We start from the raw sequence: 26,641 nt of genomic DNA, 5'->3' as shown, positions 1-26,641 counted from the left end.
TATTTTAAAAGAAGCATGCAGCACCTGGTATTCCCAGGCGGTCCCCCATCCAGGTACTAACCAGGCCCGACCCTGCTTAGCATCTGAGATAAGACAGGTCGTCGACGGCAACAACATATTAAAAAAGGTCTATGGCACCTGGAATTCCCAGGCAGTCTCCCATCCAAGTACTAACCAGGCCCGACCCTGCTTAGCATCCAACATCAGATGAGATCAGGCACATTCAGGGTGATGTGGCCGTAGGCGATTTTGTTTGCCACTCTTAACCCTCTTGACAAACGCCAAGATGGTCACCTTTGCAAACAAGCAGAAAAATAAAACAGGTCGTCAACGCCAAACAACATATTAAAAAATTGCCTACGGCACCTGGTATTCCCAGGCGTTCTCCCATCCAGCTACTAACCAGGCCCGACCCGGCTTCGCATCCGAGATCAGATGAGATCGGACGCATTCAGGGTGATGAGGCCATAGACGATATAGTTAGCCACTCTTAATCCTCTTGACAAACGCCAGGATGGTCACCTCAGCAAACAAGCAGAAAAATAAAACAGGTCATCGACGCCAACAACATATTAAAAAAAGATCTATGGCACCTGGTATTCCCAGGCGGTCTCCCATCCAGGTACTAACCAGGCCCGACCCTGCTTAGCATCTGAGATAAAATGAAATGGGGCGCATTCAGGGTGATGCAGCCGTAGGCGATCTTGATTGCCACTCTTAATCCTCTTGACAAACGCCAAGATGGTCACCTCGGCAAACATGCAGAAATATAAAACAGGTCGTCAACACCAACAACATATTACAAAAAAGCCTACGGCACCTGGTATTCCCAGGCCCTACCCTGCTTAGCATCCAAGATCAGACGAGATTGGGCGCATTCAAGGTGATGTGGCCATAAGCAATCTTGCTTGCACTCTCATCCCTCTTGACAAACGCCAAGATGGTCACCTCGGCAAACAAGCAGAAAAATAAAACAGGTCGTTGACGCCAACAACATATTAAAAAAAAGCCTGTGGCACCTGGTATTTCCAGGCAGTCTCCCATCCAGGTACTAACCAGGCCCGACCCTGCTTAGCATCCAACATCAGATGAGATCGGGCACATTCAGGGTGATGTGGCCATGGGCGATTTTGATGGCCACTCTCAACCCTCTTGACAAACGCCAAGATGGTCACCTTGGCAAACAAGCAGAAAAATAAAACAGGTCGTCGACGCTAAACAACATATTAAGAAAAACCCTACGGCACCTGGTTTTCCCAGACGGTCTCGCACCCAGGTACTAACCAGGCCCGACTCTGCTTAGCATCCGAGATTTAACGAGATAGGGTGCATTCAGGGTGATGTGGCCATAGGCAATCTTGCTGGCCAATCTCAACCCTCTTGACAAATGCCAAGATGGTCACCTCAGCAAACAAGCAGAAAAATAAAACAGGTCGTCGACGCCAACAACATATTAAAAAATTGCCTACGGCACTTGGTAATCCCAGGAGTTCTCCCATCCAGTTACTAACCAGGCCCGACCCGGCTTAGCATCTGAGATCATATGAGATCGGGCGCATTCAGGGTGATGAGGCCATAGACTGTCTTGCTGGCCACTCTCAACCCTATTGACAAATGCCAAGATGGTAACCTCGGCAAACGAGCAGAAAAATAAAACAGGTCGTCGACGCCAACAACATATTTTAAAAGAAGTGTGCAGCACTTGGTATTCCCAGGCGGTCCCCCATCCAGGTACTAACCAGGCCCGACCCTGCTTGGCATCCGAAATCAGACGAGATTGGGCGCATTCAGGGTGAAGTGACCATAAGTGATCTTGCTAGCCACTGTCAACCCTCTTGACAAATGCCAAGATGGTCACCGTGCCAAACAAGCAGAAAAATAAAACAGGTCATCGACGCCAACAACATATTAAAAAAAGATCTATGGCACCTGGTATTCCCAGGCGGTCTCCCATCCAGGTACTAACCAGGCCCGACCCTGCTTAGCATCTGAGATAAAATGAAATGGAGCGCATTCAGGGTGATGCAGCCGTAGGCGATCTTGTTTGCCACTCTTAACCCTCTTGACAAACGCCAAGATGGTCACCTCGGCAAACAAGCAGAAAAATAAAACAGGTCGTCAACACCAACAACATATTACAAAAAAGCCTACGGCACCTGGTATTCCCAGGCCCTACCCTGCTTAGCATCCAAGATCAGACGAGATTGGGCGCATTCAAGGTGATGTGGCCATAAGCAATCTTGCTTGCACTCTCATCCCTCTTGACAAACGCCAAGATGGTCACCTCGGCAAACAAGCAGAAAAATAAAACAGGTCGTTGACGCCAACAACATATTAAGAAAAAGCCTGTGGCACCTGGTATTTCCAGGCAGTCTCCCATCCAGGTACTAACCAGGCCCGACCCTGCTTAGCATCCAACATCAGATGAAATCAGGCACATTCAGGGTGATGTGGCCATGGGCAATTTTGCTGGCCACTCTCAACCCTCTTGACAAACGCCAAGATGGTCACCTTGGCAAACAAGCAGAAAAATAAAACAGGTCGTCGACGCTAAACAACATATTAAGAAAAACCCTACGGCACCTGGTTTTCCCAGACGGTCTCGCATCCAGGTACTAACCAGGCCCAACTCTGCTTAGCATCCGAGATTTAACGAGATAGGGTGCATTCAGGGTGATGTGGCCGTAGGCAATCTTGCTGACTACTCTCAACCCTCTTGACAAACGCCAAGATGGTCACCTCAGCAAACAAGCAGAAAAATAAAACAGGTCGTCGACGCCAAACAACATATTAAGAAATACCCTACGGCACCTGGTTTTCCCAGACGGTCAGGGTGATGAGGCCATAGACAATCTTGCTGGCCACTCTCAACCCTATTGACAAATGCCAAGATGGTAACCTCGGCAAACGAGCAGAAAAATAAAACAGGTCGTCGACGCCAACAACATATTTTAAAAGAAGCATGCAGCACCTGGTATTCCCAGGCGGTCCCCCATCCAGGTACTAACCAGGCCCGACCCTGCTTAGCATCTGAGATAAGACAGGTCGTCGACGGCAACAACATATTAAAAAAGGTCTATGGCACCTGGAATTCCCAGGCAGTCTCCCATCCAAGTACTAACCAGGCCCGACCCTGCTTAGCATCCAACATCAGATGAGATCAGGCACATTCAGGGTGATGTGGCCGTAGGCGATTTTGTTTGCCACTCTTAACCCTCTTGACAAACGCCAAGATGGTCACCTTTGCAAACAAGCAGAAAAATAAAACAGGTCGTCAACGCCAAACAACATATTAAAAAATTGCCTACGGCACCTGGTATTCCCAGGCGTTCTCCCATCCAGCTACTAACCAGGCCCGACCCGGCTTCGCATCCGAGATCAGATGAGATCGGACGCATTCAGGGTGATGAGGCCATAGACGATATAGTTAGCCACTCTTAATCCTCTTGACAAACGCCAGGATGGTCACCTCAGCAAACAAGCAGAAAAATAAAACAGGTCATCGACGCCAACAACATATTAAAAAAAGATCTATGGCACCTGGTATTCCCAGGCGGTCTCCCATCCAGGTACTAACCAGGCCCGACCCTGCTTAGCATCTGAGATAAAATGAAATGGGGCGCATTCAGGGTGATGCAGCCGTAGGCGATCTTGATTGCCACTCTTAATCCTCTTGACAAACGCCAAGATGGTCACCTCGGCAAACATGCAGAAATATAAAACAGGTCGTCAACACCAACAACATATTACAAAAAAGCCTACGGCACCTGGTATTCCCAGGCCCTACCCTGCTTAGCATCCAAGATCAGACGAGATTGGGCGCATTCAAGGTGATGTGGCCATAAGCAATCTTGCTTGCACTCTCATCCCTCTTGACAAACGCCAAGATGGTCACCTCGGCAAACAAGCAGAAAAATAAAACAGGTCGTTGACGCCAACAACATATTAAAAAAAAGCCTGTGGCACCTGGTATTTCCAGGCAGTCTCCCATCCAGGTACTAACCAGGCCCGACCCTGCTTAGCATCCAACATCAGATGAGATCGGGCACATTCAGGGTGATGTGGCCATGGGCGATTTTGATGGCCACTCTCAACCCTCTTGACAAACGCCAAGATGGTCACCTTGGCAAACAAGCAGAAAAATAAAACAGGTCGTCGACGCTAAACAACATATTAAGAAAAACCCTACGGCACCTGGTTTTCCCAGACGGTCTCGCACCCAGGTACTAACCAGGCCCGACTCTGCTTAGCATCCGAGATTTAACGAGATAGGGTGCATTCAGGGTGATGTGGCCATAGGCAATCTTGCTGGCCAATCTCAACCCTCTTGACAAATGCCAAGATGGTCACCTCAGCAAACAAGCAGAAAAATAAAACAGGTCGTCGACGCCAACAACATATTAAAAAATTGCCTACGGCACTTGGTAATCCCAGGAGTTCTCCCATCCAGTTACTAACCAGGCCCGACCCGGCTTAGCATCTGAGATCATATGAGATCGGGCGCATTCAGGGTGATGAGGCCATAGACTGTCTTGCTGGCCACTCTCAACCCTATTGACAAATGCCAAGATGGTAACCTCGGCAAACGAGCAGAAAAATAAAACAGGTCGTCGACGCCAACAACATATTTTAAAAGAAGTGTGCAGCACCTGGTATTCCCAGGCGGTCCCCCATCCAGGTACTAACCAGGCCCGACCCTGCTTGGCATCCGAAATCAGACGAGATTGGGCGCATTCAGGGTGAAGTGACCATAAGTGATCTTGCTAGCCACTGTCAACCCTCTTGACAAATGCCAAGATGGTCACCGTGCCAAACAAGCAGAAAAATAAAACAGGTCATCGACGCCAACAACATATTAAAAAAAGATCTATGGCACCTGGTATTCCCAGGCGGTCTCCCATCCAGGTACTAACCAAGCCCGACCCTGCTTAGCATCTGAGATAAAATGAAATGGAGCGCATTCAGGGTGATGCAGCCGTAGGCGATCTTGTTTGCCACTCTTAACCCTCTTGACAAACGCCAAGATGGTCACCTCGGCAAACAAGCAGAAAAATAAAACAGATCGTCAACACCAACAACATATTACAAAAAAGCCTACGGCACCTGGTATTCCCAGGCCCTACCCTGCTTAGCATCCAAGATCAGACGAGATTGGGCGCATTCAAGGTGATGTGGCCGTAAGCAATCTTGCTTGCACTCTCATCCCTCTTGACAAACGCCAAGATGGTCACCTCGGCAAACAAGCAGAAAAATAAAACAGGTCGTTGACGCCAACAACATATTAAGAAAAAGCCTGTGGCACCTGGTATTTCCAGGCAGTCTCCCATCCAGGTACTAACCAGGCCCGACCCTGCTTAGCATCCAACATCAGATGAAATCAGGCACATTCAGGGTGATGTGGCCATGGGCAATTTTGCTGGCCACTCTCAACCCTCTTGACAAACGCCAAGATGGTCACCTTGGCAAACAAGCAGAAAAATAAAACAGGTCGTCGACGCTAAACAACATATTAAGAAAAACCCTACGGCACCTGGTTTTCCCAGACGGTCTCGCATCCAGGTACTAACCAGGCCCAACTCTGCTTAGCATCCGAGATTTAACGAGATAGGGTGCATTCAGGGTGATGTGGCCGTAGGCAATCTTGCTGACTACTCTCAACCCTCTTGACAAACGCCAAGATGGTCACCTCAGCAAACAAGCAGAAAAATAAAACAGGTCGTCGACGCCAAACAACATATTAAGAAATACCCTACGGCACCTGGTTTTCCCAGACGGTCAGGGTGATGAGGCCATAGACAATCTTGCTGGCCACTCTCAACCCTATTGACAAATGCCAAGATGGTAACCTCGGCAAACGAGCAGAAAAATAAAACAGGTCGTCGACGCCAACAACATATTTTAAAAGAAGCATGCAGCACCTGGTATTCCCAGGCGGTCCCCCATCCAGGTACTAACCAGGCCCGACCCTGCTTAGCATCTGAGATAAGACAGGTCGTCGACGGCAACAACATATTAAAAAAGGTCTATGGCACCTGGAATTCCCAGGCAGTCTCCCATCCAAGTACTAACCAGGCCCGACCCTGCTTAGCATCCAACATCAGATGAGATCAGGCACATTCAGGGTGATGTGGCCGTAGGCGATTTTGTTTGCCACTCTTAACCCTCTTGACAAACGCCAAGATGGTCACCTTTGCAAACAAGCAGAAAAATAAAACAGGTCGTCAACGCCAAACAACATATTAAAAAATTGCCTACGGCACCTGGTATTCCCAGGCGTTCTCCCATCCAGCTACTAACCAGGCCCGACCCGGCTTCGCATCCGAGATCAGATGAGATCGGACGCATTCAGGGTGATGAGGCCATAGACGATATAGTTAGCCACTCTTAATCCTCTTGACAAACGCCAGGATGGTCACCTCAGCAAACAAGCAGAAAAATAAAACAGATCATCGACGCCAACAACATATTAAAAAAAGATCTATGGCACCTGGTATTCCCAGGCGGTCTCCCATCCAGGTACTAACCAGGCCCGACCCTGCTTAGCATCTGAGATAAAATGAAATGGGGCGCATTCAGGGTGATGCAGCCGTAGGCGATCTTGATTGCCACTCTTAATCCTCTTGACAAACGCCAAGATGGTCACCTCGGCAAACATGCAGAAATATAAAACAGGTCGTCAACACCAACAACATATTACAAAAAAGCCTACGGCACCTGGTATTCCCAGGCCCTACCCTGCTTAGCATCCAAGATCAGACGAGATTGGGCGCATTCAAGGTGATGTGGCCATAAGCAATCTTGCTTGCACTCTCATCCCTCTTGACAAACGCCAAGATGGTCACCTCGGCAAACAAGCAGAAAAATAAAACAGGTCGTTGACGCCAACAACATATTAAAAAAAAGCCTGTGGCACCTGGTATTTCCAGGCAGTCTCCCATCCAGGTACTAACCAGGCCCGACCCTGCTTAGCATCCAACATCAGATGAGATCGGGCACATTCAGGGTGATGTGGCCATGGGCGATTTTGATGGCCACTCTCAACCCTCTTGACAAACGCCAAGATGGTCACCTTGGCAAACAAGCAGAAAAATAAAACAGGTCGTCGACGCTAAACAACATATTAAGAAAAACCCTACGGCACCTGGTTTTCCCAGACGGTCTCGCACCCAGGTACTAACCAGGCCCGACTCTGCTTAGCATCCGAGATTTAACGAGATAGGGTGCATTCAGGGTGATGTGGCCATAGGCAATCTTGCTGGCCAATCTCAACCCTCTTGACAAATGCCAAGATGGTCACCTCAGCAAACAAGCAGAAAAATAAAACAGGTCGTCGACGCCAACAACATATTAAAAAATTGCCTACGGCACTTGGTAATCCCAGGAGTTCTCCCATCCAGTTACTAACCAGGCCCGACCCGGCTTAGCATCTGAGATCATATGAGATCGGGCGCATTCAGGGTGATGAGGCCATAGACTGTCTTGCTGGCCACTCTCAACCCTATTGACAAATGCCAAGATGGTAACCTCGGCAAACGAGCAGAAAAATAAAACAGGTCGTCGACGCCAACAACATATTTTAAAAGAAGTGTGCAGCACCTGGTATTCCCAGGCGGTCCCCCATCCAGGTACTAACCAGGCCCGACCCTGCTTGGCATCCGAAATCAGACGAGATTGGGCGCATTCAGGGTGAAGTGACCATAAGTGATCTTGCTAGCCACTGTCAACCCTCTTGACAAATGCCAAGATGGTCACCGTGCCAAACAAGCAGAAAAATAAAACAGGTCGTCGACTCCAACAATATATTAAAAAAAAGCCTACAGCACCTGGTATTCCCAAGCGGTCTCCCATCCAGGTACTAACCAGGCCCGACCCTGCTTAGCATCTGAGATAAAACAAAATGTGGCGCATTCAGGGTGATGCAGCCGTAGGCGATCTTGGTTGCCACTCTCAACCCTCTTGACAAACGCCAAGATGGTCACCTCGGCAAACAAGCAGAAAAATAAAACAGGTCGTTGACGCCAACAACATATTTAAAAAAAGCCTGTGGCACCTGGTATTCCCAGGCAGTCTCCCATCCAGGTACTAACCAGGCCCGACCCTGCTTAGCATCCAACATCAGATGAGATCGGGCACATTCAGGGTGATATGGCCGTAGGCGATTTTGCTGGCCACTCTCAACCCTCTTGACAAACGCCAAGATGGTCACCTTGGCAAACAAGCAGAAAAATAAAACAGGTCATCGACGCCAAACAACATAATAAGAAAAACCCTACGGCACCTGGTTTTCCCAGACAGTCTCGCATCCAGGTACTAACCAGGCCCAACCCTGCTTAGCATCCGAGATTTATCGAGATAGGGTGCATTCAGGGTGATGTGGCCGTAGGCAATCTTGCTGGCTAATCTCAACCCTCTTGACAAACGCCAAGATGGTCACCTCAGCAAACAAGCAGAAAAATAAAACAGGTCGTCGACGCCAAACAACATATTAAGAAATACCCTACGGCACCTGGTTTTCCCAGACGGTCAGGGTGATGAGGCCATAGACAATCTTGCTGGCCACTCTCAACCCTATTGACAAATGCCAAGATGGTAACCTCGGCAAATGAGCAGAAAAATAAAACAGGTCGTCGACGCCAATAACATATTTTAAAAGAAGCATGCAGCACCTGGTATTCCCAGGCGGTCCCCCATCCAGGTACTAACCAGGCCCGACCCTGCTTAGCATCTGAGATAAGACAGGTCGTCGACGGCAACAACATATTAAAAAAAGGTCTATGGCACCTGGTATTCCCAGGCAGTCTCCCATCCAAGTACTAACCAGGCCCGACCCTGCTTAGCATCCAACATCAGATGAGATAGGGCACATTCAGGGTGAAGTGGCCGTAGGCAATTTTGTTTGCCACTCTTAACCCTCTTGACAAACGCCAAGATGGTCACCTTTGCAAACAAGCAGAAAAATAAAACAGGTCGTCAACGCCAAACAACATATTAAAAAATTGCCTACGGCACCTGGTATTCCCAGGCCCTACCCTGCTTAGCATCCGAGATCAGACGAGATTGGGCGCATTCAAGGTGATGTGGCCGTAAGCAATCTTGCTTGCCACTTTCATCCCTCTTGACAAACGCCAAGATGGTCACCTCGGCAAACAAGCAGAAAAATAAAACAGGTCGTTGACGCCAACAACATATTAAAAAAAGCCTGTGGCACCTTGTATTCCCAGGCAGTCTCCCATCCAGGTACTAACCAGGCCCGACCCTGCTTAGCATCTGAGATCAGACCAGATTGGGCGCATTCAGGGTGATGTGGCCATAGATGATTTTGTTGGCCACTCTTTACCCTCTTGACAAATGCCAAGATGGTCACCTCAGCAAACAAGCAGAAAAATAAAACAGGTCGTAGACGCCAAACAACATATTAAGAAAAACCCTACGGCACCTGGTTTTCCCAGACGGTCTCCCATCCAGGTACTAACCAGGCCCGACCCTGCTTAGCATCCGAGATTTAACAAGATAGGGTGCATTCAGGGGGATGTGGCCGTAGGCAATCTTGCTGGCCACTCTCAACCCTCTTGACAAATGCCAAGATGGTAACCTCAGCAAACGAGCAGAAAAATAAAACAGGTCGTCGACGCCAACAACATATTTTAAAAGAAGCGTGCAGCACCTGGTATTCCCAGGCAGTCCCCCATCCAGGTACTAACCAGGCCCGACCCTGCTTAGCATCTGAGATAAGACAGGTCATCGACGCCAACAACATATTAAAAAAAGGTCTATGGCACCTGGTATTCCCAGGCATCCTACCATCCAGGTACTAACCAGGGCCGACCCTGCTTAGCATCCAACATCAGATGAGATCTGGGCACATTCAGGGTGATGTGGACGTAGGCAATTTAGTTTGCCACTCTTAACCCTCTTGACAAACGCCAAGATGGTCACCTTTGCAAACAAGCAGAAAAATAAAACAGGTCGTCAACGCCAAACAACATATTAAAAAATTGCCTACGGCACCTGGTATTCCCAGGCGTTCTCTCATCCAGCTACTAACCAGGCCCGACCCGGCTTCGCATCCGAGATCAGATGAGATTGGGTGCATTCAGGGTGATGAGGCCATAGACGATATAGTTAGCCACTCTTAACCCTCTTGACAAACGCCAAGATGGTTACCTCGGCAAGCAAGCAGAAAAATAAAACAGGTCGTCAACGCCAACAACATATTACAAAAAAGCCTATGGCACCTGGTATTCCCAGGCCCTACGCCAAGATGGTCACCTTTGCAAACAAGCAGAAAAATAAAACAGGTCGTCGATGCCAAACAACATATTAAGAAAAACCCTACGGCACCGGGTTTTCCCAGACGGTCTCCCATCCAGGTACTAACCAGGCCCGACCCTGCTTAGCATCCGCGATTTAACAAGATAGGGTGCATTCAGGATGATGTGGCCATAGACAATCTTGCTGGCCAATCTCAACCCTCTTGACAAATGCCAAGATGGTCACCTCAGCAAACAAGCAGAAAAATAAAACAGGTCGTCGACGCCAACAACATATTAAAAAATTGCCCACGGCACCTGGTATTCCCAGGCATTCTCCCATCCAGCTACTAACCAGGCCCGACCCGGCTTCGCATCTGAGATCAGATGAGATCGGGAGCATTCAGGGTGATGAGGCCATAGACAATCTTGCTGGCCACTCTCAACCCTCTTGACAAACGCCAAGATGGTAACCTCGGCAAACGAGCAGAAAAATAAAACAGGTCGTCGATGCCAACAATATATTTTAAAAGAAGCGTGCAGCAACTGGTATTCCCAGGCGGTCCCCCATCCAGGTACTAACCAGGCCCGACCCTGCTTAGCATCTGAGATAAGACAAAAAGGGGTGCATTCAGGGTGATGCAGCCGTAGGCGATCTTGTTTGCCACTCTCAACCCTCTTGACCAAGCCAAGATGGTCACCTCGGCAAACAAGCAGAAAAATAAATCAGGTTGTCGACGCCAACAACATATTACTAAAAAGCCTATGAGAGCTGGTATTCCCAGGCGGCTTCCAATCCAGGTACGAACCAGGCCCGACCCTGGTTAGCATCCGAATTCAGACCAGATCAGGCGCATTCAGGGTGATGTGGCCGTAGGTGATCTAGCTTTCCACTCTCAACCCTCTTGACAAACGCCAGGATGGTCACCTCAGCAAACAAGCAGAAAAATAAAACAGGTCGTTGACGCCAACAACATATTAAGAAAAAGCCTGTGGCACCTGGTATTTCCAGGCAGTCTCCCATCCAGGTACTAACCAGGCCCGACCCTGCTTAGCATCCAACATCAGATGAAATCAGGCACATTCAGGGTGATGTGGCCATGGGCAATTTTGCTGGCCACTCTCAACCCTCTTGACAAACGCCAAGATGGTCACCTTGGCAAACAAGCAGAAAAATAAAACAGGTCGTCGACGCTAAACAACATATTAAGAAAAACCCTACGGCACCTGGTTTTCCCAGACGGTCTCGCATCCAGGTACTAACCAGGCCCAACTCTGCTTAGCATCCGAGATTTAACGAGATAGGGTGCATTCAGGGTGATGTGGCCGTAGGCAATCTTGCTGGCTACTCTCAACCCTCTTGACAAACGCCAAGATGGTCACCTCAGCAAACAAGCAGAAAAATAAAACAGGTCGTCGACGCCAAACAACATATTAAGAAATACCCTACGGCACCTGGTTTTCCCAGACGGTCAGGGTGATGAGGCCATAGACAATCTTGCTGGCCACTCTCAACCCTATTGACAAATGCCAAGATGGTAACCTCGGCAAACGAGCAGAAAAATAAAACAGGTCGTCGACGCCAACAACATATTTTAAAAGAAGCATGCAGCACCTGGTATTCCCAGGCGGTCCCCCATCCAGGTACTAACCAGGCCCGACCCTGCTTAGCATCTGAGATAAGACAGGTCGTCGACGGCAACAACATATTAAAAAAGGTCTATGGCACCTGGAATTCCCAGGCAGTCTCCCATCCAAGTACTAACCAGGCCCGACCCTGCTTAGCATCCAACATCAGATGAGATCAGGCACATTCAGGGTGATGTGGCCGTAGGCGATTTTGTTTGCCACTCTTAACCCTCTTGACAAACGCCAAGATGGTCACCTTTGCAAACAAGCAGAAAAATAAAACAGGTCGTCAACGCCAAACAACATATTAAAAAATTGCCTACGGCACCTGGTATTCCCAGGCGTTCTCCCATCCAGCTACTAACCAGGCCCGACCCGGCTTCGCATCCGAGATCAGATGAGATCGGACGCATTCAGGGTGATGAGGCCATAGACGATATAGTTAGCCACTCTTAATCCTCTTGACAAACGCCAGGATGGTCACCTCAGCAAACAAGCAGAAAAATAAAACAGGTCATCGACGCCAACAACATATTAAAAAAAGATCTATGGCACCTGGTATTCCCAGGCGGTCTCCCATCCAGGTACTAACCAGGCCCGACCCTGCTTAGCATCTGAGATAAAATGAAATGGGGCGCATTCAGGGTGATGCAGCCGTAGGCGATCTTGATTGCCACTCTTAACCCTCTTGACAAACGCCAAGATGGTCACCTCGGCAAACAAGCAGAAATATAAAACAGGTCGTCAACACCAACAACATATTACAAAAAAGCCTACGGCACCTGGTATTCCCAGGCCCTACCCTGCTTAGCATCCAAGATCAGACGAGATTGGGCGCATTCAAGGTGATGTGGCCATAAGCAATCTTGCTTGCACTCTCATCCCTCTTGACAAACGCCAAGATGGTCACCTCGGCAAACAAGCAGAAAAATAAAACAGGTCGTTGACGCCAACAACATATTAAAAAAAAGCCTGTGGCACCTGGTATTTCCAGGCAGTCTCCCATCCAGGTACTAACCAGGCCCGACCCTGCTTAGCATCCAACATCAGATGAGATCGGGCACATTCAGGGTGATGTGGCCATGGGCGATTTTGCTGGCCACTCTCAACCCTCTTGACAAACGCCAAGATGGTCACCTTGGCAAACAAGCAGAAAAATAAAACAGGTCGTCGACGCTAAACAACATATTAAGAAAAACCCTACGGCACCTGGTTTTCCCAGACGGTCTCGCACCCAGGTACTAACCAGGCCCGACTCTGCTTAGCATCCGAGATTTAACGAGATAGGGTGCATTCAGGGTGATGTGGCCATAGGCAATCTTGCTGGCCAATCTCAACCCTCTTGACAAATGCCAAGATGGTCACCTCAGCAAACAAGCAGAAAAATAAAACAGGTCGTCGACGCCAACAACATATTAAAAAATTGCCTACGGCACTTGGTAATCCCAGGAGTTCTCCCATCCAGTTACTAACCAGGCCCGACCCGGCTTAGCATCTGAGATCATATGAGATCGGGCGCATTCAGGGTGATGAGGCCATAGACTGTCTTGCTGGCCACTCTCAACCCTATTGACAAATGCCAAGATGGTAACCTCGGCAAACGAGCAGAAAAATAAAACAGGTCGTCGACGCCAACAACATATTTTAAAAGAAGTGTGCAGCACCTGGTATTCCCAGGCGGTCCCCCATCCAGGTACTAACCAGGCCCGACCCTGCTTGGCATCCGAAATCAGACGAGATTGGGCGCATTCAGGGTGAAGTGACCATAAGTGATCTTGCTAGCCACTGTCAACCCTCTTGACAAATGCCAAGATGGTCACCGTGCCAAACAAGCAGAAAAATAAAACAGGTCGTCGACTCCAACAATATATTAAAAAAAAGCCTACAGCACCTGGTATTCCCAAGCGGTCTCCCATCCAGGTACTAACCAGGCCCGACCCTGCTTAGCATCTGAGATAAAACAAAATGTGGCGCATTCAGGGTGATGCAGCCGTAGGCGATCTTGGTTGCCACTCTCAACCCTCTTGACAAACGCCAAGATGGTCACCTCGGCAAACAAGCAGAAAAATAAAACAGGTCGTTGACGCCAACAACATATTTAAAAAAAGCCTGTGGCACCTGGTATTCCCAGGCAGTCTCCCATCCAGGTACTAACCAGGCCCGACCCTGCTTAGCATCCAACATCAGATGAGATCGGGCACATTCAGGGTGATATGGCCGTAGGCGATTTTGCTGGCCACTCTCAACCCTCTTGACAAACGCCAAGATGGTCACCTTGGCAAACAAGCAGAAAAATAAAACAGGTCGTCGACGCCAAACAACATAATAAGAAAAACCCTACGGCACCTGGTTTTCCCAGACGGTCTCGCATCCAGGTACTAACCAGGCCCAACCCTGCTTAGCATCCGAGATTTATCGAGATAGGGTGCATTCAGGGTGATGTGGCCGTAGGCAATCTTGCTGGCTAATCTCAACCCTCTTGACAAACGCCAAGATGGTCACCTCAGCAAACAAGCAGAAAAATAAAACAGGTCGTCGACGCCAAACAACATATTAAGAAATACCCTACGGCACCTGGTTTTCCCAGACGGTCAGGGTGATGAGGCCATAGACAATCTTGCTGGCCACTCTCAACCCTATTGACAAATGCCAAGATGGTAACCTCGGCAAATGAGCAGAAAAATAAAACAGGTCGTCGACGCCAACAACATATTTTAAAAGAAGCATGCAGCACCTGGTATTCCCAGGCGGTCCCCCATCCAGGTACTAACCAGGCCCGACCCTGCTTAGCATCTGAGATAAGACAGGTCGTCGACGCCAACAACATATTAAAAAAAGGTCTATGGCACCTGGTATTCCCAGGCAGTCTCCCATCCAAGTACTAACCAGGCCCGACCCTGCTTAGCATCCAACATCAGATGAGATCGGGCACATTCAGGGTGAAGTGGCCGTAGGCAATTTTGTTTGCCACTCTTAACCCTCTTGACAAACGCCAAGATGGTCACCTTTGCAAACAAGCAGAAAAATAAAACAGGTCGTCAACGCCAAACAACATATTAAAAAATTGCCTACGGCACCTGGTATTCCCAGGCCCTACCCTGCTTAGCATCCGAGATCAGACGAGATTGGGCGCATTCAAGGTGATGTGGCCGTAAGCAATCTTGCTTGCCACTTTCATCCCTCTTGACAAACGCCAAGATGGTCACCTCGGCAAACAAGCAGAAAAATAAAACAGGTCGTTGACGCCAACAACATATTAAAAAAAGCCTGTGGCACCTTGTATTCCCAGGCAGTCTCCCATCCAGGTACTAACCAGGCCCGACCCTGCTTAGCATCTGAGATCAGACCAGATTGGGCGCATTCAGGGTGATGTGGCCATAGATGATTTTGTTGGCCACTCTTTACCCTCTTGACAAATGCCAAGATGGTCACCTCAGCAAACAAGCAGAAAAATAAAACAGGTCGTAGACGCCAAACAACATATTAAGAAAAACCCTACGGCACCTGGTTTTCCCAGACGGTCTCCCATCCAGGTACTAACCAGGCCCGACCCTGCTTAGCATCCGAGATTTAACAAGATAGGGTGCATTCAGGGGGATGTGGCTGTAGGCAATCTTGCTGGCCACTCTCAACCCTCTTGACAAATGCCAAGATGGTAACCTCAGCAAACGAGCAGAAAAATAAAACAGGTCGTCGACGCCAACAACATATTTTAAAAGAAGCGTGCAGCACCTGGTATTCCCAGGCAGTCCCCCATCCAGGTACTAACCAGGCCCGACCCTGCTTAGCATCTGAGATAAGACAGGTCATCGACGCCAACAACATATTAAAAAAAGGTCTATGGCACCTGGTATTCCCAGGCATCCTACCATCCAGGTACTAACCAGGGCCGACCCTGCTTAGCATCCAACATCAGATGAGATCTGGGCACATTCAGGGTGATGTGGACGTAGGCAATTTAGTTTGCCACTCTTAACCCTCTTGACAAACGCCAAGATGGTCACCTTTGCAAACAAGCAGAAAAATAAAACAGGTCGTCAACGCCAAACAACATATTAAAAAATTGCCTACGGCACCTGGTATTCCCAGGCGTTCTCTCATCCAGCTACTAACCAGGCCCGACCCGGCTTCGCATCCGAGATCAGATGAGATTGGGTGCATTCAGGGTGATGAGGCCATAGACGATATAGTTAGCCACTCTTAACCCTCTTGACAAACGCCAAGATGGTTACCTCGGCAAGCAAGCAGAAAAATAAAACAGGTCGTCAACGCCAACAACATATTACAAAAAAGCCTATGGCACCTGGTATTCCCAGGCCCTACGCCAAGATGGTCACCTTTGCAAACAAGCAGAAAAATAAAACAGGTCGTCGATGCCAAACAACATATTAAGAAAAACCCTACGGCACCGGGTTTTCCCAGACGGTCTCCCATCCAGGTACTAACCAGGCCCGACCCTGCTTAGCATCCGCGATTTAACAAGATAGGGTGCATTCAGGATGATGTGGCCATAGACAATCTTGCTGGCCAATCTCAACCCTCTTGACAAATGCCAAGATGGTCACCTCAGCAAACAAGCAGAAAAATAAAACAGGTCGTCGACGCCAACAACATATTAAAAAATTGCCCACGGCACCTGGTATTCCCAGGCATTCTCCCATCCAGCTACTAACCAGGCCCGACCCGGCTTCACATCTGAGATCAGATGAGATCGGGAGCATTCAGGGTGATGAGGCCATAGACAATCTTGCTGGCCACTCTCAACCCTCTTGACAAACGCCAAGATGGTAACCTCGGCAAACGAGCAGAAAAATAAAACAGGTCGTCGACGCCAACAATATATTTTAAAAGAAGCGTGCAGCAACTGGTATTCCCAGGCGGTCCCCCATCCAGGTACTAACCAGGCCCGACCCTGCTTAGCATCTGAGATAAGACAAAAAGGGGTGCATTCAGGGTGATGCAGCCGTAGGCGATCTTGTTTGCCACTCTCAACCCTCTTGACCAAGCCAAGATGGTCACCTCGGCAAACAAGCAGAAAAATAAATCAGGTTGTCGACGCCAACAACATATTACTAAAAAGCCTATGAGAGCTGGTATTCCCAGGCGGCTTCCAATCCAGGTACGAACCAGGCCCGACCCTGGTTAGCATCCGAATTCAGACCAGATCAGGCGCATTCAGGGTGATGTGGCCGTAGGTGATCTAGCTGTCCACTCTCAACCCTCTTGACAAACGCCAGGATGGTCACCTCAGCAAACAAGCAGAAAAATAAAACAGGTCATCGACGCCAACAACATATTAAAAAAAGATCTATGGCACCTGGTATCCCCAGGCGGTCTCCCATCCAGGTACTAACCAGGCCCGACCCTGCTTAGCATCCATGATCAGATGAGATCAGGCACATTCAGCGTGATGTGGCCATAGACAATTTTGTTAGCCACTTTTAACCCTCTTGACAAATGCCAAGATGGTCACTTCGGCAAACAAGCAGAAAAATGAAACAGGTCGTCGACACCAACAACATATTAAATAAAAGCAAACGGCACCTGGTTTTTCCAGGCGGTCTCCCATCCAGGTACTAACCAGGCCCGACCCTGCTTAGCATCCGTAATCAGACGAGATTTGGCGCATTCAGGGTGATGTGACCATATGTGATCTTGCTAGCCACTGTCAACCCTCTTGACAAATGCCAAGATGGTCACCGTGCCAAACAAGCAGAAAAATAAAACAGGTCGTCGACTCCAACAACATATTAAAAAAAAGCCTACAGCACCTGGTATTCCCAGGCGGTCTCCCATCCAGGTACTAACCAGGCCCGACCCTGCTTAGCATCTGAGATAAAACGAAATAGGGCGCATTCAGGGTGATGCAGCTGTAGGCGATCTTGATTGCCACTCTCAACCCTCTTGATAAACGCCAAGATGGTCACCTCGGCAAACAAGCAGAAAAATAAAACAGGTCGTTGACGTCAACAACATATTAAAAAAAAGCCTGTGGCACCTGTTATTCCCAGGCAGTCTCCCATCCAGGTACTAACCAGGCCCGACCCTGCTTAGCATCCAACATCAGATGAGATCGGGCACATTCAGGGTGATGTGGCCGTAGGCAATTTTGGTGGCCACTCTCAACCCTCTTGACAAACGCCAAGATGGTCACCTTGGCAAACAAGCAGAAAAATAAAACAGGTCGTCAAGGCCAACAACATATTACAAAAAAGCCTACGGCACCTGGTATTCCCAGGCCCTACCCTGCTTAGCATCCGAGATCACACGAGATTGGGCGCATTCAAGGTGATGTGGCCGTAAGCAATCTTGCTTGCCACTTTCATCCCTCTTGACAAACGCCAAGCTGGTCACCTCGGCAAACAAGCAGAAAAATAAAACAGGTCGTTGACGCCAACAACATATTAAAAAAAGCCTGTGGCACCTGGTATTCCCAGGCAGTCTCCCATCCAGGTACTAACCATGCCCGACCCTGCTTAGCAACCGAGATCAGACCAGATTGGGCGCATTCAGGGTGATGTGGCCATAGATGATTTTGTTGGCCACTCTTAACCCTCTTGACAAATGCCAAGATGGTCACCTCAGCAAACAAGCAGAAAAATAAAACAGGTCGTCGACGCCAAACAACATATTAAGAAAATCCCTACGGCACCTGGTTTTCCCAGACGGTCTCCCATCCAGGTACTAACCAGGCCCGACCCTGCTTAGCATCCGAGATTTAACAAGATAGGGTGCATTCAGGGTGATGTGGCCGTAGGCAATCTTGCTGGCCACTCTCAACCCTCTTGACAAATGCCAAGATGGTAACCTCGGCAAACGAGCAGAAAAATAAAACAGGTTGTCGACGCCAACAACATATTTTAAAAGAAGGGTGCAGCACCTGGTATTGCCAGGCGGTCCCCCATCCAGGTACTAACCAGGCCCGACCCTGCTTAGCATCTGAGATAAGACAGGTCGTCGACGCCAACAACATATTAAGAAAAGGTCTATGGCACCTGGTATTCCCAGGCAGTCTACCATCCAGGTACTAACCAGGGCCGACCCTGCTTAGCATCCAACATCAGATGAGATCTGGGCACATTCAGGGTGATCTGGCCATAGGCAATTTTGTTTGCCACTCTTAACCCTCTTGACAAACGCCAAGATGGTCACCTTTGCAAACAAGCAGAAAAATAAAACAGGTCGTCGACGCCAAACAACATATTAAGAAAAACCCTACGGCACCGGGTTTTCCCAGACGGTCTCCCATCCAGGTACTAACCAGGCCCGACCCTGCTTAGCATCCGCGATTTAACAAGATAGGGTGCATTCAGGATGATGTGGCCGTAGACAATCTTGCTGGCCAATCTCAACCCTCTTGACAAATGCCAAGATGGTCACCTCAGCAAACAAGCAGAAAAATAAAACAGGTCGTCGACGCCAACAACATATTAAAAAATTGCCTACGGCACCTGGTATTCCCAGGCATTCTCCCATTCAGCTACTAACCAGGCCCGACCCGGCTTCGCATCCGAGATCAGATGAGATCGGGCGCATTCAGGGTGATGAGGCCATAGACAATCTTGCTGGCCACTCTCAACCCTCTTGACAAATGCCAAGATGGTAACCTCGGCAAACGAGCAGAAAAATAAAACAGGTCGTCAACGCCAACAACATATTTTAAAAGAAGCGTGCAGCACCTGGTATTCCCAGGCGGTCCCCCATCCAGGTACTAACCAGGCCCGACCCTGCTTAGCATCTGAGATAAGACAAAAAGGGGCGCATTCAGGGTGATGCAGCCGTAGGCGATCTTGTTTGCCACTCTCAACCCTCTTGACCAAGCCAAGATGATCACCTCGGCAAACAAGCAGAAAAATAAATCAGGTCGTCGACGCCAACAACATATTACAAAAAAGCCTATGAGAGCTGGTATTCCCAGGCAGCTTCCAATCCAGGTACGAACCAGGCCCGACCTTGGTTAGCATCCGAATTCAGACCAGATCAGGCGCATTCAGGGTGATGTGGCCGTAGGTGATCTAGCTGTCCACTCTCAACCCTCTTGACAAACGCCAGGATGGTCACCTCAGCAAACAAGCAGAAAAATAAAACAGGTCATCGACGCCAACAACATATTAAAAAAAGATCTATGGCACCTGGTATTCCCAGGCGGTCTCCCATCCAGGTACTAACCAGGCCCGACCCTGCTTAGCATCTGAGATAAAATGAAATGGGGCGCATTCAGGGTGATGCAGCCGTAGGCGATCTTGATTGCCACTCTTAACCCTCTTGACAAACGCCAAGATGGTCACCTCGGCAAACAAGCAGAAATATAAAACAGGTCGTCAACACCAACAACATATTACAAAAAAGCCTACGGCACCTGGTATTCCCAGGCCCTACCCTGCTTAGCATCCAAGATCAGACGAGATTGGGCGCATTCAAGGTGATGTGGCCATAAGCAATCTTGCTTGCACTCTCATCCCTCTTGACAAACGCCAAGATGGTCACCTCGGCAAACAAGCAGAAAAATAAAACAGGTCGTTGACGCCAACAACATATTAAAAAAAAGCCTGTGGCACCTGGTATTTCCAGGCAGTCTCCCATCCAGGTACTAACCAGGCCCGACCCTGCTTAGCATCCAACATCAGATGAGATCGGGCACATTCAGGGTGATGTGGCCATGGGCGATTTTGCTGGCCACTCTCAACCCTCTTGACAAACGCCAAGATGGTCACCTTGGCAAACAAGCAGAAAAATAAAACAGGTCGTCGACGCTAAACAACATATTAAGAAAAACCCTACGGCACCTGGTTTTCCCAGACGGTCTCGCACCCAGGTACTAACCAGGCCCGACTCTGCTTAGCATCCGAGATTTAACGAGATAGGGTGCATTCAGGGTGATGTGGCCATAGGCAATCTTGCTGGCCAATCTCAACCCTCTTGACAAATGCCAAGATGGTCACCTCAGCAAACAAGCAGAAAAATAAAACAGGTCGTCGACGCCAACAACATATTAAAAAATTGCCTACGGCACTTGGTAATCCCAGGAGTTCTCCCATCCAGTTACTAACCAGGCCCGACCCGGCTTAGCATCTGAGATCATATGAGATCGGGCGCATTCAGGGTGATGAGGCCATAGACTGTCTTGCTGGCCACTCTCAACCCTATTGACAAATGCCAAGATGGTAACCTCGGCAAACGAGCAGAAAAATAAAACAGGTCGTCGACGCCAACAACATATTTTAAAAGAAGTGTGCAGCACCTGGTATTCCCAGGCGGTCCCCCATCCAGGTACTAACCAGGCCCGACCCTGCTTGGCATCCGAAATCAGACGAGATTGGGCGCATTCAGGGTGAAGTGACCATAAGTGATCTTGCTAGCCACTGTCAACCCTCTTGACAAATGCCAAGATGGTCACCGTGCCAAACAAGCAGAAAAATAAAACAGGTCGTCGACTCCAACAATATATTAAAAAAAAGCCTACAGCACCTGGTATTCCCAAGCGGTCTCCCATCCAGGTACTAACCAGGCCCGACCCTGCTTAGCATCTGAGATAAAACAAAATGTGGCGCATTCAGGGTGATGCAGCCGTAGGCGATCTTGGTTGCCACTCTCAACCCTCTTGACAAACGCCAAGATGGTCACCTCGGCAAACAAGCAGAAAAATAAAACAGGTCGTTGACGCCAACAACATATTTAAAAAAAGCCTGTGGCACCTGGTATTCCCAGGCAGTCTCCCATCCAGGTACTAACCAGGCCCGACCCTGCTTAGCATCCAACATCAGATGAGATCGGGCACATTCAGGGTGATATGGCCGTAGGCGATTTTGCTGGCCACTCTCAACCCTCTTGACAAACGCCAAGATGGTCACCTTGGCAAACAAGCAGAAAAATAAAACAGGTCATCGACGCCAAACAACATAATAAGAAAAACCCTACGGCACCTGGTTTTCCCAGACGGTCTCGCATCCAGGTACTAACCAGGCCCAACCCTGCTTAGCATCCGAGATTTATCGAGATAGGGTGCATTCAGGGTGATGTGGCCGTAGGCAATCTTGCTGGCTAATCTCAACCCTCTTGACAAACGCCAAGATGGTCACCTCAGCAAACAAGCAGAAAAATAAAACAGGTCGTCGACGCCAAACAACATATTAAGAAATACCCTACGGCACCTGGTTTTCCCAGACGGTCAGGGTGATGAGGCCATAGACAATCTTGCTGGCCACTCTCAACCCTATTGACAAATGCCAAGATGGTAACCTCGGCAAATGAGCAGAAAAATAAAACAGGTCGTCGACGCCAACAACATATTTTAAAAGAAGCATGCAGCACCTGGTATTCCCAGGCGGTCCCCCATCCAGGTACTAACCAGGCCCGACCCTGCTTAGCATCTGAGATAAGACAGGTCGTCGACGGCAACAACATATTAAAAAAAGGTCTATGGCACCTGGTATTCCCAGGCAGTCTCCCATCCAAGTACTAACCAGGCCCGACCCTGCTTAGCATCCAACATCAGATGAGATCGGGCACATTCAGGGTGAAGTGGCCGTAGGCAATTTTGTTTGCCACTCTTAACCCTCTTGACAAACGCCAAGATGGTCACCTTTGCAAACAAGCAGAAAAATAAAACAGGTCGTCAACGCCAAACAACATATTAAAAAATTGCCTACGGCACCTGGTATTCCCAGGCCCTACCCTGCTTAGCATCCGAGATCAGACGAGATTGGGCGCATTCAAGGTGATGTGGCCGTAAGCAATCTTGCTTGCCACTTTCATCCCTCTTGACAAACGCCAAGATGGTCACCTCGGCAAACAAGCAGAAAAATAAAACAGGTCGTTGACGCCAACAACATATTAAAAAAAGCCTGTGGCACCTTGTATTCCCAGGCAGTCTCCCATCCAGGTACTAACCAGGCCCGACCCTGCTTAGCATCTGAGATCAGACCAGATTGGGCGCATTCAGGGTGATGTGGCCATAGATGATTTTGTTGGCCACTCTTTACCCTCTTGACAAATGCCAAGATGGTCACCTCAGCAAACAAGCAGAAAAATAAAACAGGTCGTAGACGCCAAACAACATATTAAGAAAAACCCTACGGCACCTGGTTTTCCCAGACGGTCTCCCATCCAGGTACTAACCAGGCCCGACCCTGCTTAGCATCCGAGATTTAACAAGATAGGGTGCATTCAGGGGGATGTGGCCGTAGGCAATCTTGCTGGCCACTCTCAACCCTCTTGACAAATGCCAAGATGGTAACCTCAGCAAACGAGCAGAAAAATAAAACAGGTCGTCGACGCCAACAACATATTTTAAAAGAAGCGTGCAGCACCTGGTATTCCCAGGCAGTCCCCCATCCAGGTACTAACCAGGCCCGACCCTGCTTAGCATCTGAGATAAGACAGGTCATCGACGCCAACAACATATTAAAAAAAGGTCTATGGCACCTGGTATTCCCAGGCATCCTACCATCCAGGTACTAACCAGGGCCGACCCTGCTTAGCATCCAACATCAGATGAGATCTGGGCACATTCAGGGTGATGTGGACGTAGGCAATTTAGTTTGCCACTCTTAACCCTCTTGACAAACGCCAAGATGGTCACCTTTGCAAACAAGCAGAAAAATAAAACAGGTCGTCAACGCCAAACAACATATTAAAAAATTGCCTACGGCACCTGGTATTCCCAGGCGTTCTCTCATCCAGCTACTAACCAGGCCCGACCCGGCTTCGCATCCGAGATCAGATGAGATTGGGTGCATTCAGGGTGATGAGGCCATAGACGATATAGTTAGCCACTCTTAACCCTCTTGACAAACGCCAAGATGGTTACCTCGGCAAGCAAGCAGAAAAATAAAACAGGTCGTCAACGCCAACAACATATTACAAAAAAGCCTATGGCACCTGGTATTCCCAGGCCCTACGCCAAGATGGTCACCTTTGCAAACAAGCAGAAAAATAAAACAGGTCGTCGATGCCAAACAACATATTAAGAAAAACCCTACGGCACCGGGTTTTCCCAGACGGTCTCCCATCCAGGTACTAACCAGGCCCGACCCTGCTTAGCATCCGCGATTTAACAAGATAGGGTGCATTCAGGATGATGTGGCCATAGACAATCTTGCTGGCCAATCTCAACCCTCTTGACAAATGCCAAGATGGTCACCTCAGCAAACAAGCAGAAAAATAAAACAGGTCGTCGACGCCAACAACATATTAAAAAATTGCCCACGGCACCTGGTATTCCCAGGCATTCTCCCATCCAGCTACTAACCAGGCCCGACCCGGCTTCGCATCTGAGATCAGATGAGATCGGGCGCATTCAGGGTGATGAGGCCATAGACAATCTTGCTGGCCACTCTCAACCCTCTTGACAAACGCCAAGATGGTAACCTCGGCAAACGAGCAGAAAAATAAAACAGGTCGTCGACGCCAACAATATATTTTAAAAGAAGCGTGCAGCAACTGGTATTCCCAGGCGGTCCCCCATCCAGGTACTAACCAGGCCCGACCCTGCTTAGCATCTGAGATAAGACAAAAAGGGGTGCATTCAGGGTGATGCAGCCGTAGGCGACCTTGTTTGCCACTCTCAACCCTCTTGACCAAGCCAAGATGGTCACCTCGGCAAACAAGCAGAAAAATAAATCAGGTTGTCGACGCCAACAACATATTACTAAAAAGCCTATGAGAGCTGGTATTCCCAGGCGGCTTCCAATCCAGGTACGAACCAGGCCCGACCCTGGTTAGCATCCGAATTCAGACCAGATCAGGCGCATTCAGGGTGATGTGGCCGTAGGTGATCTAGCTGTCCACTCTCAACCCTCTTGACAAACGCCAGGATGGTCACCTCAGCAAACAAGCAGAAAAATAAAACAGGTCATCGACGCCAACAACATATTAAAAAAAGATCTATGGCACCTGGTATCCCCAGGCGGTCTCCCATCCAGGTACTAACCAGGCCCGACCCTGCTTAGCATCCATGATCAGATGAGATCAGGCACATTCAGCGTGATGTGGCCATAGACAATTTTGTTAGCCACTCTTAACCCTCTTGACAAATGCCAAGATGGTCACTTCGGCAAACAAGCAGAAAAATGAAACAGGTCGTCGACACCAACAACATATTAAATAAAAGCAAACGGCACCTGGTTTTTCCAGGCGGTCTCCCATCCAGGTACTAACCAGGCCCGACCCTGCTTAGCATCCGTAATCAGACGAGATTTGGCGCATTCAGGGTGATGTGACCATATGTGATCTTGCTAGCCACTGTCAACCCTCTTGACAAATGCCAAGATGGTCACCGTGCCAAACAAGCAGAAAAATAAAACAGGTCGTCGACTCCAACAACATATTAAAAAAAAGCCTACAGCACCTGGTATTCCCAGGCGGTCTCCCATCCAGGTACTAACCAGGCCCGACCCTGCTTAGCATCTGAGATAAAACGAAATAGGGCGCATTCAGGGTGATGCAGCTGTAGGCGATCTTGATTGCCACTCTCAACCCTCTTGATAAACGCCAAGATGGTCACCTCGGCAAACAAGCAGAAAAATAAAACAGGTCGTTGACGTCAACAACATATTAAAAAAAAGCCTGTGGCACCTGTTATTCCCAGGCAGTCTCCCATCCAGGTACTAACCAGGCCCGACCCTGCTTAGCATCCAACATCAGATGAGATCGGGCACATTCAGGGTGATGTGGCCGTAGGCAATTTTGGTGGCCACTCTCAACCCTCTTGACAAACGCCAAGATGGTCACCTTGGCAAACAAGCAGAAAAATAAAACAGGTCGTCGACGCCAAGCAACATATTAAGAAAAACCCAACGGCACCTGGTTTTCCCAGACGGTCTCACATCCAGGTACTAACCAGGCCCGACCCTGCTTAGTATCCGAGATTTAAGGAGTTAGGATGCATTCAGGGTGATGTGGCTGTAGGCAATCTTGCTGGCCAATCTCAACCCTCTTGACAAATGCCAAGATGGTCACTTCAGCAAACAAGCAGAAAAATAAAACAGGTCGTCGACGCCAACAACATATTAAAAAATTGCCTACGGCACCTGGTATTCCCAGGAGTTCTCCCATCCAGCTACTAACCAGGCCCAACCCGGCTTAGCATCTGAGATCAGATGAGATCGGGCGCATTCAGGGTGATGAGGCCATAGACAATCTTGCTGGCCACTCTCAACCCTATTGACAAATGCCAAGACGCTAACCTCGGCAAACGAGCAGAAAAATAAAACAGGTCGTCGACGCCAACAACATATTTTAAAAGAAGCGTGCAGCACCTGGTATTCCCAGGCGGTCCCCCATCCAGGTACTAACCAGGCCCGACCCTGCTTAGCATCTGAGATAAGACAGGTCGTCGACGCCAACAACATATTACAAAAAGGTCTATGGCACCTGGTATTCCCAGGCAGTCTCCCATCCAGGTACTAACCAGGCCCGACCCTGCTTAGCATCTGAGATCAGACCAGATTGGGCGCATTCAGGGTGATGTGTCCATAGATGATTTTGTTGGCCACTCTTAACCCTCTTGACAAATGCCAAGATGGTCACCTCAGCAAACAAGCAGAAAAATAAAACAGGTCGTCGACGCCAACAACATATTAAAAAATTCCCTACGGCACTTGGTAATCCCAGGAGTTCTCCCATCCAGTTACTAACCAGGCCCGACCCGGCTTAGCATCTGAGATCAGATGAGATCGGGCGCATTCAGGGTGATGAGGCCATAGACTGTCTTGCTGGCCACTCTCAACCCTATTGTCAAATGCCAAGATGGTAACCTCGGC

At 48.9% G+C, this 26,641-nt stretch overlaps 76 pseudogenes; all 76 read right to left on the bottom strand.

Moving 5' to 3' along the window:
- Positions 1-126: 126 nt before the first annotated feature.
- Positions 127-245, bottom strand: LOC143932373 (5S ribosomal RNA; annotated as a pseudogene).
- A 109-nt stretch (positions 246-354) lies between these two features.
- LOC143932625 (5S ribosomal RNA) lies at positions 355-473 on the bottom strand (annotated as a pseudogene).
- Positions 474-581: 108 nt separating this feature from the next.
- LOC143931830 (5S ribosomal RNA) lies at positions 582-700 on the bottom strand (annotated as a pseudogene).
- Positions 701-1,007: 307 nt separating this feature from the next.
- Positions 1,008-1,126, bottom strand: LOC143931168 (5S ribosomal RNA; annotated as a pseudogene).
- A 109-nt stretch (positions 1,127-1,235) lies between these two features.
- On the bottom strand, positions 1,236-1,354 carry LOC143931496 (5S ribosomal RNA; annotated as a pseudogene).
- Positions 1,355-1,917: 563 nt separating this feature from the next.
- Positions 1,918-2,036, bottom strand: LOC143932087 (5S ribosomal RNA; annotated as a pseudogene).
- A 307-nt stretch (positions 2,037-2,343) lies between these two features.
- LOC143931819 (5S ribosomal RNA) lies at positions 2,344-2,462 on the bottom strand (annotated as a pseudogene).
- A 109-nt stretch (positions 2,463-2,571) lies between these two features.
- LOC143931141 (5S ribosomal RNA) lies at positions 2,572-2,690 on the bottom strand (annotated as a pseudogene).
- A 383-nt stretch (positions 2,691-3,073) lies between these two features.
- Positions 3,074-3,192, bottom strand: LOC143932372 (5S ribosomal RNA; annotated as a pseudogene).
- A 109-nt stretch (positions 3,193-3,301) lies between these two features.
- LOC143932624 (5S ribosomal RNA) lies at positions 3,302-3,420 on the bottom strand (annotated as a pseudogene).
- A 108-nt stretch (positions 3,421-3,528) lies between these two features.
- On the bottom strand, positions 3,529-3,647 carry LOC143931829 (5S ribosomal RNA; annotated as a pseudogene).
- A 307-nt stretch (positions 3,648-3,954) lies between these two features.
- On the bottom strand, positions 3,955-4,073 carry LOC143931167 (5S ribosomal RNA; annotated as a pseudogene).
- Positions 4,074-4,182: 109 nt separating this feature from the next.
- LOC143931495 (5S ribosomal RNA) lies at positions 4,183-4,301 on the bottom strand (annotated as a pseudogene).
- Positions 4,302-4,637: 336 nt separating this feature from the next.
- LOC143931795 (5S ribosomal RNA) lies at positions 4,638-4,756 on the bottom strand (annotated as a pseudogene).
- A 534-nt stretch (positions 4,757-5,290) lies between these two features.
- Positions 5,291-5,409, bottom strand: LOC143931818 (5S ribosomal RNA; annotated as a pseudogene).
- Positions 5,410-5,518: 109 nt separating this feature from the next.
- LOC143931140 (5S ribosomal RNA) lies at positions 5,519-5,637 on the bottom strand (annotated as a pseudogene).
- A 383-nt stretch (positions 5,638-6,020) lies between these two features.
- LOC143932371 (5S ribosomal RNA) lies at positions 6,021-6,139 on the bottom strand (annotated as a pseudogene).
- A 109-nt stretch (positions 6,140-6,248) lies between these two features.
- On the bottom strand, positions 6,249-6,367 carry LOC143932623 (5S ribosomal RNA; annotated as a pseudogene).
- A 108-nt stretch (positions 6,368-6,475) lies between these two features.
- On the bottom strand, positions 6,476-6,594 carry LOC143931828 (5S ribosomal RNA; annotated as a pseudogene).
- Positions 6,595-6,901: 307 nt separating this feature from the next.
- Positions 6,902-7,020, bottom strand: LOC143931165 (5S ribosomal RNA; annotated as a pseudogene).
- Positions 7,021-7,129: 109 nt separating this feature from the next.
- On the bottom strand, positions 7,130-7,248 carry LOC143931494 (5S ribosomal RNA; annotated as a pseudogene).
- A 336-nt stretch (positions 7,249-7,584) lies between these two features.
- LOC143931794 (5S ribosomal RNA) lies at positions 7,585-7,703 on the bottom strand (annotated as a pseudogene).
- A 108-nt stretch (positions 7,704-7,811) lies between these two features.
- Positions 7,812-7,930, bottom strand: LOC143931661 (5S ribosomal RNA; annotated as a pseudogene).
- A 108-nt stretch (positions 7,931-8,038) lies between these two features.
- Positions 8,039-8,157, bottom strand: LOC143932192 (5S ribosomal RNA; annotated as a pseudogene).
- A 109-nt stretch (positions 8,158-8,266) lies between these two features.
- On the bottom strand, positions 8,267-8,385 carry LOC143931467 (5S ribosomal RNA; annotated as a pseudogene).
- A 384-nt stretch (positions 8,386-8,769) lies between these two features.
- LOC143932584 (5S ribosomal RNA) lies at positions 8,770-8,888 on the bottom strand (annotated as a pseudogene).
- A 308-nt stretch (positions 8,889-9,196) lies between these two features.
- LOC143932075 (5S ribosomal RNA) lies at positions 9,197-9,315 on the bottom strand (annotated as a pseudogene).
- A 109-nt stretch (positions 9,316-9,424) lies between these two features.
- Positions 9,425-9,543, bottom strand: LOC143932421 (5S ribosomal RNA; annotated as a pseudogene).
- A 453-nt stretch (positions 9,544-9,996) lies between these two features.
- Positions 9,997-10,115, bottom strand: LOC143932631 (5S ribosomal RNA; annotated as a pseudogene).
- A 214-nt stretch (positions 10,116-10,329) lies between these two features.
- Positions 10,330-10,448, bottom strand: LOC143931906 (5S ribosomal RNA; annotated as a pseudogene).
- A 108-nt stretch (positions 10,449-10,556) lies between these two features.
- On the bottom strand, positions 10,557-10,675 carry LOC143931697 (5S ribosomal RNA; annotated as a pseudogene).
- A 562-nt stretch (positions 10,676-11,237) lies between these two features.
- On the bottom strand, positions 11,238-11,356 carry LOC143931817 (5S ribosomal RNA; annotated as a pseudogene).
- Positions 11,357-11,465: 109 nt separating this feature from the next.
- Positions 11,466-11,584, bottom strand: LOC143931139 (5S ribosomal RNA; annotated as a pseudogene).
- Positions 11,585-11,967: 383 nt separating this feature from the next.
- Positions 11,968-12,086, bottom strand: LOC143932370 (5S ribosomal RNA; annotated as a pseudogene).
- Positions 12,087-12,195: 109 nt separating this feature from the next.
- On the bottom strand, positions 12,196-12,314 carry LOC143932622 (5S ribosomal RNA; annotated as a pseudogene).
- A 108-nt stretch (positions 12,315-12,422) lies between these two features.
- Positions 12,423-12,541, bottom strand: LOC143931827 (5S ribosomal RNA; annotated as a pseudogene).
- Positions 12,542-12,848: 307 nt separating this feature from the next.
- On the bottom strand, positions 12,849-12,967 carry LOC143931164 (5S ribosomal RNA; annotated as a pseudogene).
- A 109-nt stretch (positions 12,968-13,076) lies between these two features.
- On the bottom strand, positions 13,077-13,195 carry LOC143931493 (5S ribosomal RNA; annotated as a pseudogene).
- Positions 13,196-13,531: 336 nt separating this feature from the next.
- On the bottom strand, positions 13,532-13,650 carry LOC143931793 (5S ribosomal RNA; annotated as a pseudogene).
- Positions 13,651-13,758: 108 nt separating this feature from the next.
- On the bottom strand, positions 13,759-13,877 carry LOC143931660 (5S ribosomal RNA; annotated as a pseudogene).
- Positions 13,878-13,985: 108 nt separating this feature from the next.
- Positions 13,986-14,104, bottom strand: LOC143932190 (5S ribosomal RNA; annotated as a pseudogene).
- Positions 14,105-14,213: 109 nt separating this feature from the next.
- Positions 14,214-14,332, bottom strand: LOC143931126 (5S ribosomal RNA; annotated as a pseudogene).
- A 384-nt stretch (positions 14,333-14,716) lies between these two features.
- LOC143932352 (5S ribosomal RNA) lies at positions 14,717-14,835 on the bottom strand (annotated as a pseudogene).
- Positions 14,836-15,143: 308 nt separating this feature from the next.
- Positions 15,144-15,262, bottom strand: LOC143932074 (5S ribosomal RNA; annotated as a pseudogene).
- A 109-nt stretch (positions 15,263-15,371) lies between these two features.
- On the bottom strand, positions 15,372-15,490 carry LOC143931219 (5S ribosomal RNA; annotated as a pseudogene).
- A 453-nt stretch (positions 15,491-15,943) lies between these two features.
- On the bottom strand, positions 15,944-16,062 carry LOC143932629 (5S ribosomal RNA; annotated as a pseudogene).
- A 214-nt stretch (positions 16,063-16,276) lies between these two features.
- LOC143931904 (5S ribosomal RNA) lies at positions 16,277-16,395 on the bottom strand (annotated as a pseudogene).
- A 108-nt stretch (positions 16,396-16,503) lies between these two features.
- Positions 16,504-16,622, bottom strand: LOC143931608 (5S ribosomal RNA; annotated as a pseudogene).
- Positions 16,623-17,184: 562 nt separating this feature from the next.
- Positions 17,185-17,303, bottom strand: LOC143932647 (5S ribosomal RNA; annotated as a pseudogene).
- A 108-nt stretch (positions 17,304-17,411) lies between these two features.
- Positions 17,412-17,530, bottom strand: LOC143931877 (5S ribosomal RNA; annotated as a pseudogene).
- A 108-nt stretch (positions 17,531-17,638) lies between these two features.
- LOC143932661 (5S ribosomal RNA) lies at positions 17,639-17,757 on the bottom strand (annotated as a pseudogene).
- A 108-nt stretch (positions 17,758-17,865) lies between these two features.
- Positions 17,866-17,984, bottom strand: LOC143932577 (5S ribosomal RNA; annotated as a pseudogene).
- Positions 17,985-18,291: 307 nt separating this feature from the next.
- On the bottom strand, positions 18,292-18,410 carry LOC143931671 (5S ribosomal RNA; annotated as a pseudogene).
- Positions 18,411-18,519: 109 nt separating this feature from the next.
- LOC143932343 (5S ribosomal RNA) lies at positions 18,520-18,638 on the bottom strand (annotated as a pseudogene).
- A 224-nt stretch (positions 18,639-18,862) lies between these two features.
- LOC143931766 (5S ribosomal RNA) lies at positions 18,863-18,982 on the bottom strand (annotated as a pseudogene).
- A 109-nt stretch (positions 18,983-19,091) lies between these two features.
- LOC143931719 (5S ribosomal RNA) lies at positions 19,092-19,210 on the bottom strand (annotated as a pseudogene).
- A 108-nt stretch (positions 19,211-19,318) lies between these two features.
- Positions 19,319-19,437, bottom strand: LOC143931131 (5S ribosomal RNA; annotated as a pseudogene).
- A 562-nt stretch (positions 19,438-19,999) lies between these two features.
- Positions 20,000-20,118, bottom strand: LOC143931826 (5S ribosomal RNA; annotated as a pseudogene).
- A 307-nt stretch (positions 20,119-20,425) lies between these two features.
- On the bottom strand, positions 20,426-20,544 carry LOC143931163 (5S ribosomal RNA; annotated as a pseudogene).
- Positions 20,545-20,653: 109 nt separating this feature from the next.
- On the bottom strand, positions 20,654-20,772 carry LOC143931492 (5S ribosomal RNA; annotated as a pseudogene).
- Positions 20,773-21,108: 336 nt separating this feature from the next.
- LOC143931792 (5S ribosomal RNA) lies at positions 21,109-21,227 on the bottom strand (annotated as a pseudogene).
- Positions 21,228-21,335: 108 nt separating this feature from the next.
- Positions 21,336-21,454, bottom strand: LOC143931659 (5S ribosomal RNA; annotated as a pseudogene).
- Positions 21,455-21,562: 108 nt separating this feature from the next.
- LOC143932189 (5S ribosomal RNA) lies at positions 21,563-21,681 on the bottom strand (annotated as a pseudogene).
- A 109-nt stretch (positions 21,682-21,790) lies between these two features.
- LOC143931125 (5S ribosomal RNA) lies at positions 21,791-21,909 on the bottom strand (annotated as a pseudogene).
- Positions 21,910-22,293: 384 nt separating this feature from the next.
- LOC143932351 (5S ribosomal RNA) lies at positions 22,294-22,412 on the bottom strand (annotated as a pseudogene).
- A 308-nt stretch (positions 22,413-22,720) lies between these two features.
- Positions 22,721-22,839, bottom strand: LOC143932073 (5S ribosomal RNA; annotated as a pseudogene).
- Positions 22,840-22,948: 109 nt separating this feature from the next.
- On the bottom strand, positions 22,949-23,067 carry LOC143932419 (5S ribosomal RNA; annotated as a pseudogene).
- A 453-nt stretch (positions 23,068-23,520) lies between these two features.
- On the bottom strand, positions 23,521-23,639 carry LOC143932628 (5S ribosomal RNA; annotated as a pseudogene).
- A 214-nt stretch (positions 23,640-23,853) lies between these two features.
- Positions 23,854-23,972, bottom strand: LOC143931903 (5S ribosomal RNA; annotated as a pseudogene).
- Positions 23,973-24,080: 108 nt separating this feature from the next.
- Positions 24,081-24,199, bottom strand: LOC143931686 (5S ribosomal RNA; annotated as a pseudogene).
- A 562-nt stretch (positions 24,200-24,761) lies between these two features.
- LOC143932645 (5S ribosomal RNA) lies at positions 24,762-24,880 on the bottom strand (annotated as a pseudogene).
- A 108-nt stretch (positions 24,881-24,988) lies between these two features.
- On the bottom strand, positions 24,989-25,107 carry LOC143931876 (5S ribosomal RNA; annotated as a pseudogene).
- A 108-nt stretch (positions 25,108-25,215) lies between these two features.
- Positions 25,216-25,334, bottom strand: LOC143932660 (5S ribosomal RNA; annotated as a pseudogene).
- Positions 25,335-25,442: 108 nt separating this feature from the next.
- On the bottom strand, positions 25,443-25,561 carry LOC143932576 (5S ribosomal RNA; annotated as a pseudogene).
- A 336-nt stretch (positions 25,562-25,897) lies between these two features.
- On the bottom strand, positions 25,898-26,016 carry LOC143932360 (5S ribosomal RNA; annotated as a pseudogene).
- A 224-nt stretch (positions 26,017-26,240) lies between these two features.
- LOC143931222 (5S ribosomal RNA) lies at positions 26,241-26,359 on the bottom strand (annotated as a pseudogene).
- Positions 26,360-26,641: the final 282 nt, after the last annotated feature.

The sequence above is a fragment of the Lithobates pipiens genome, unplaced genomic scaffold (genome assembly GCF_037356315.1).
Source record: "Lithobates pipiens isolate NorthernLeopardFrog02 unplaced genomic scaffold, aLitPip1_a1.2 Scaffold_25, whole genome shotgun sequence".
Taxonomy (NCBI): domain Eukaryota; kingdom Metazoa; phylum Chordata; class Amphibia; order Anura; family Ranidae; genus Lithobates; species Lithobates pipiens.
Note: the sequence above shows the minus strand (reverse complement) of the source record. Positions and strands in the feature narration are given on the sequence as shown.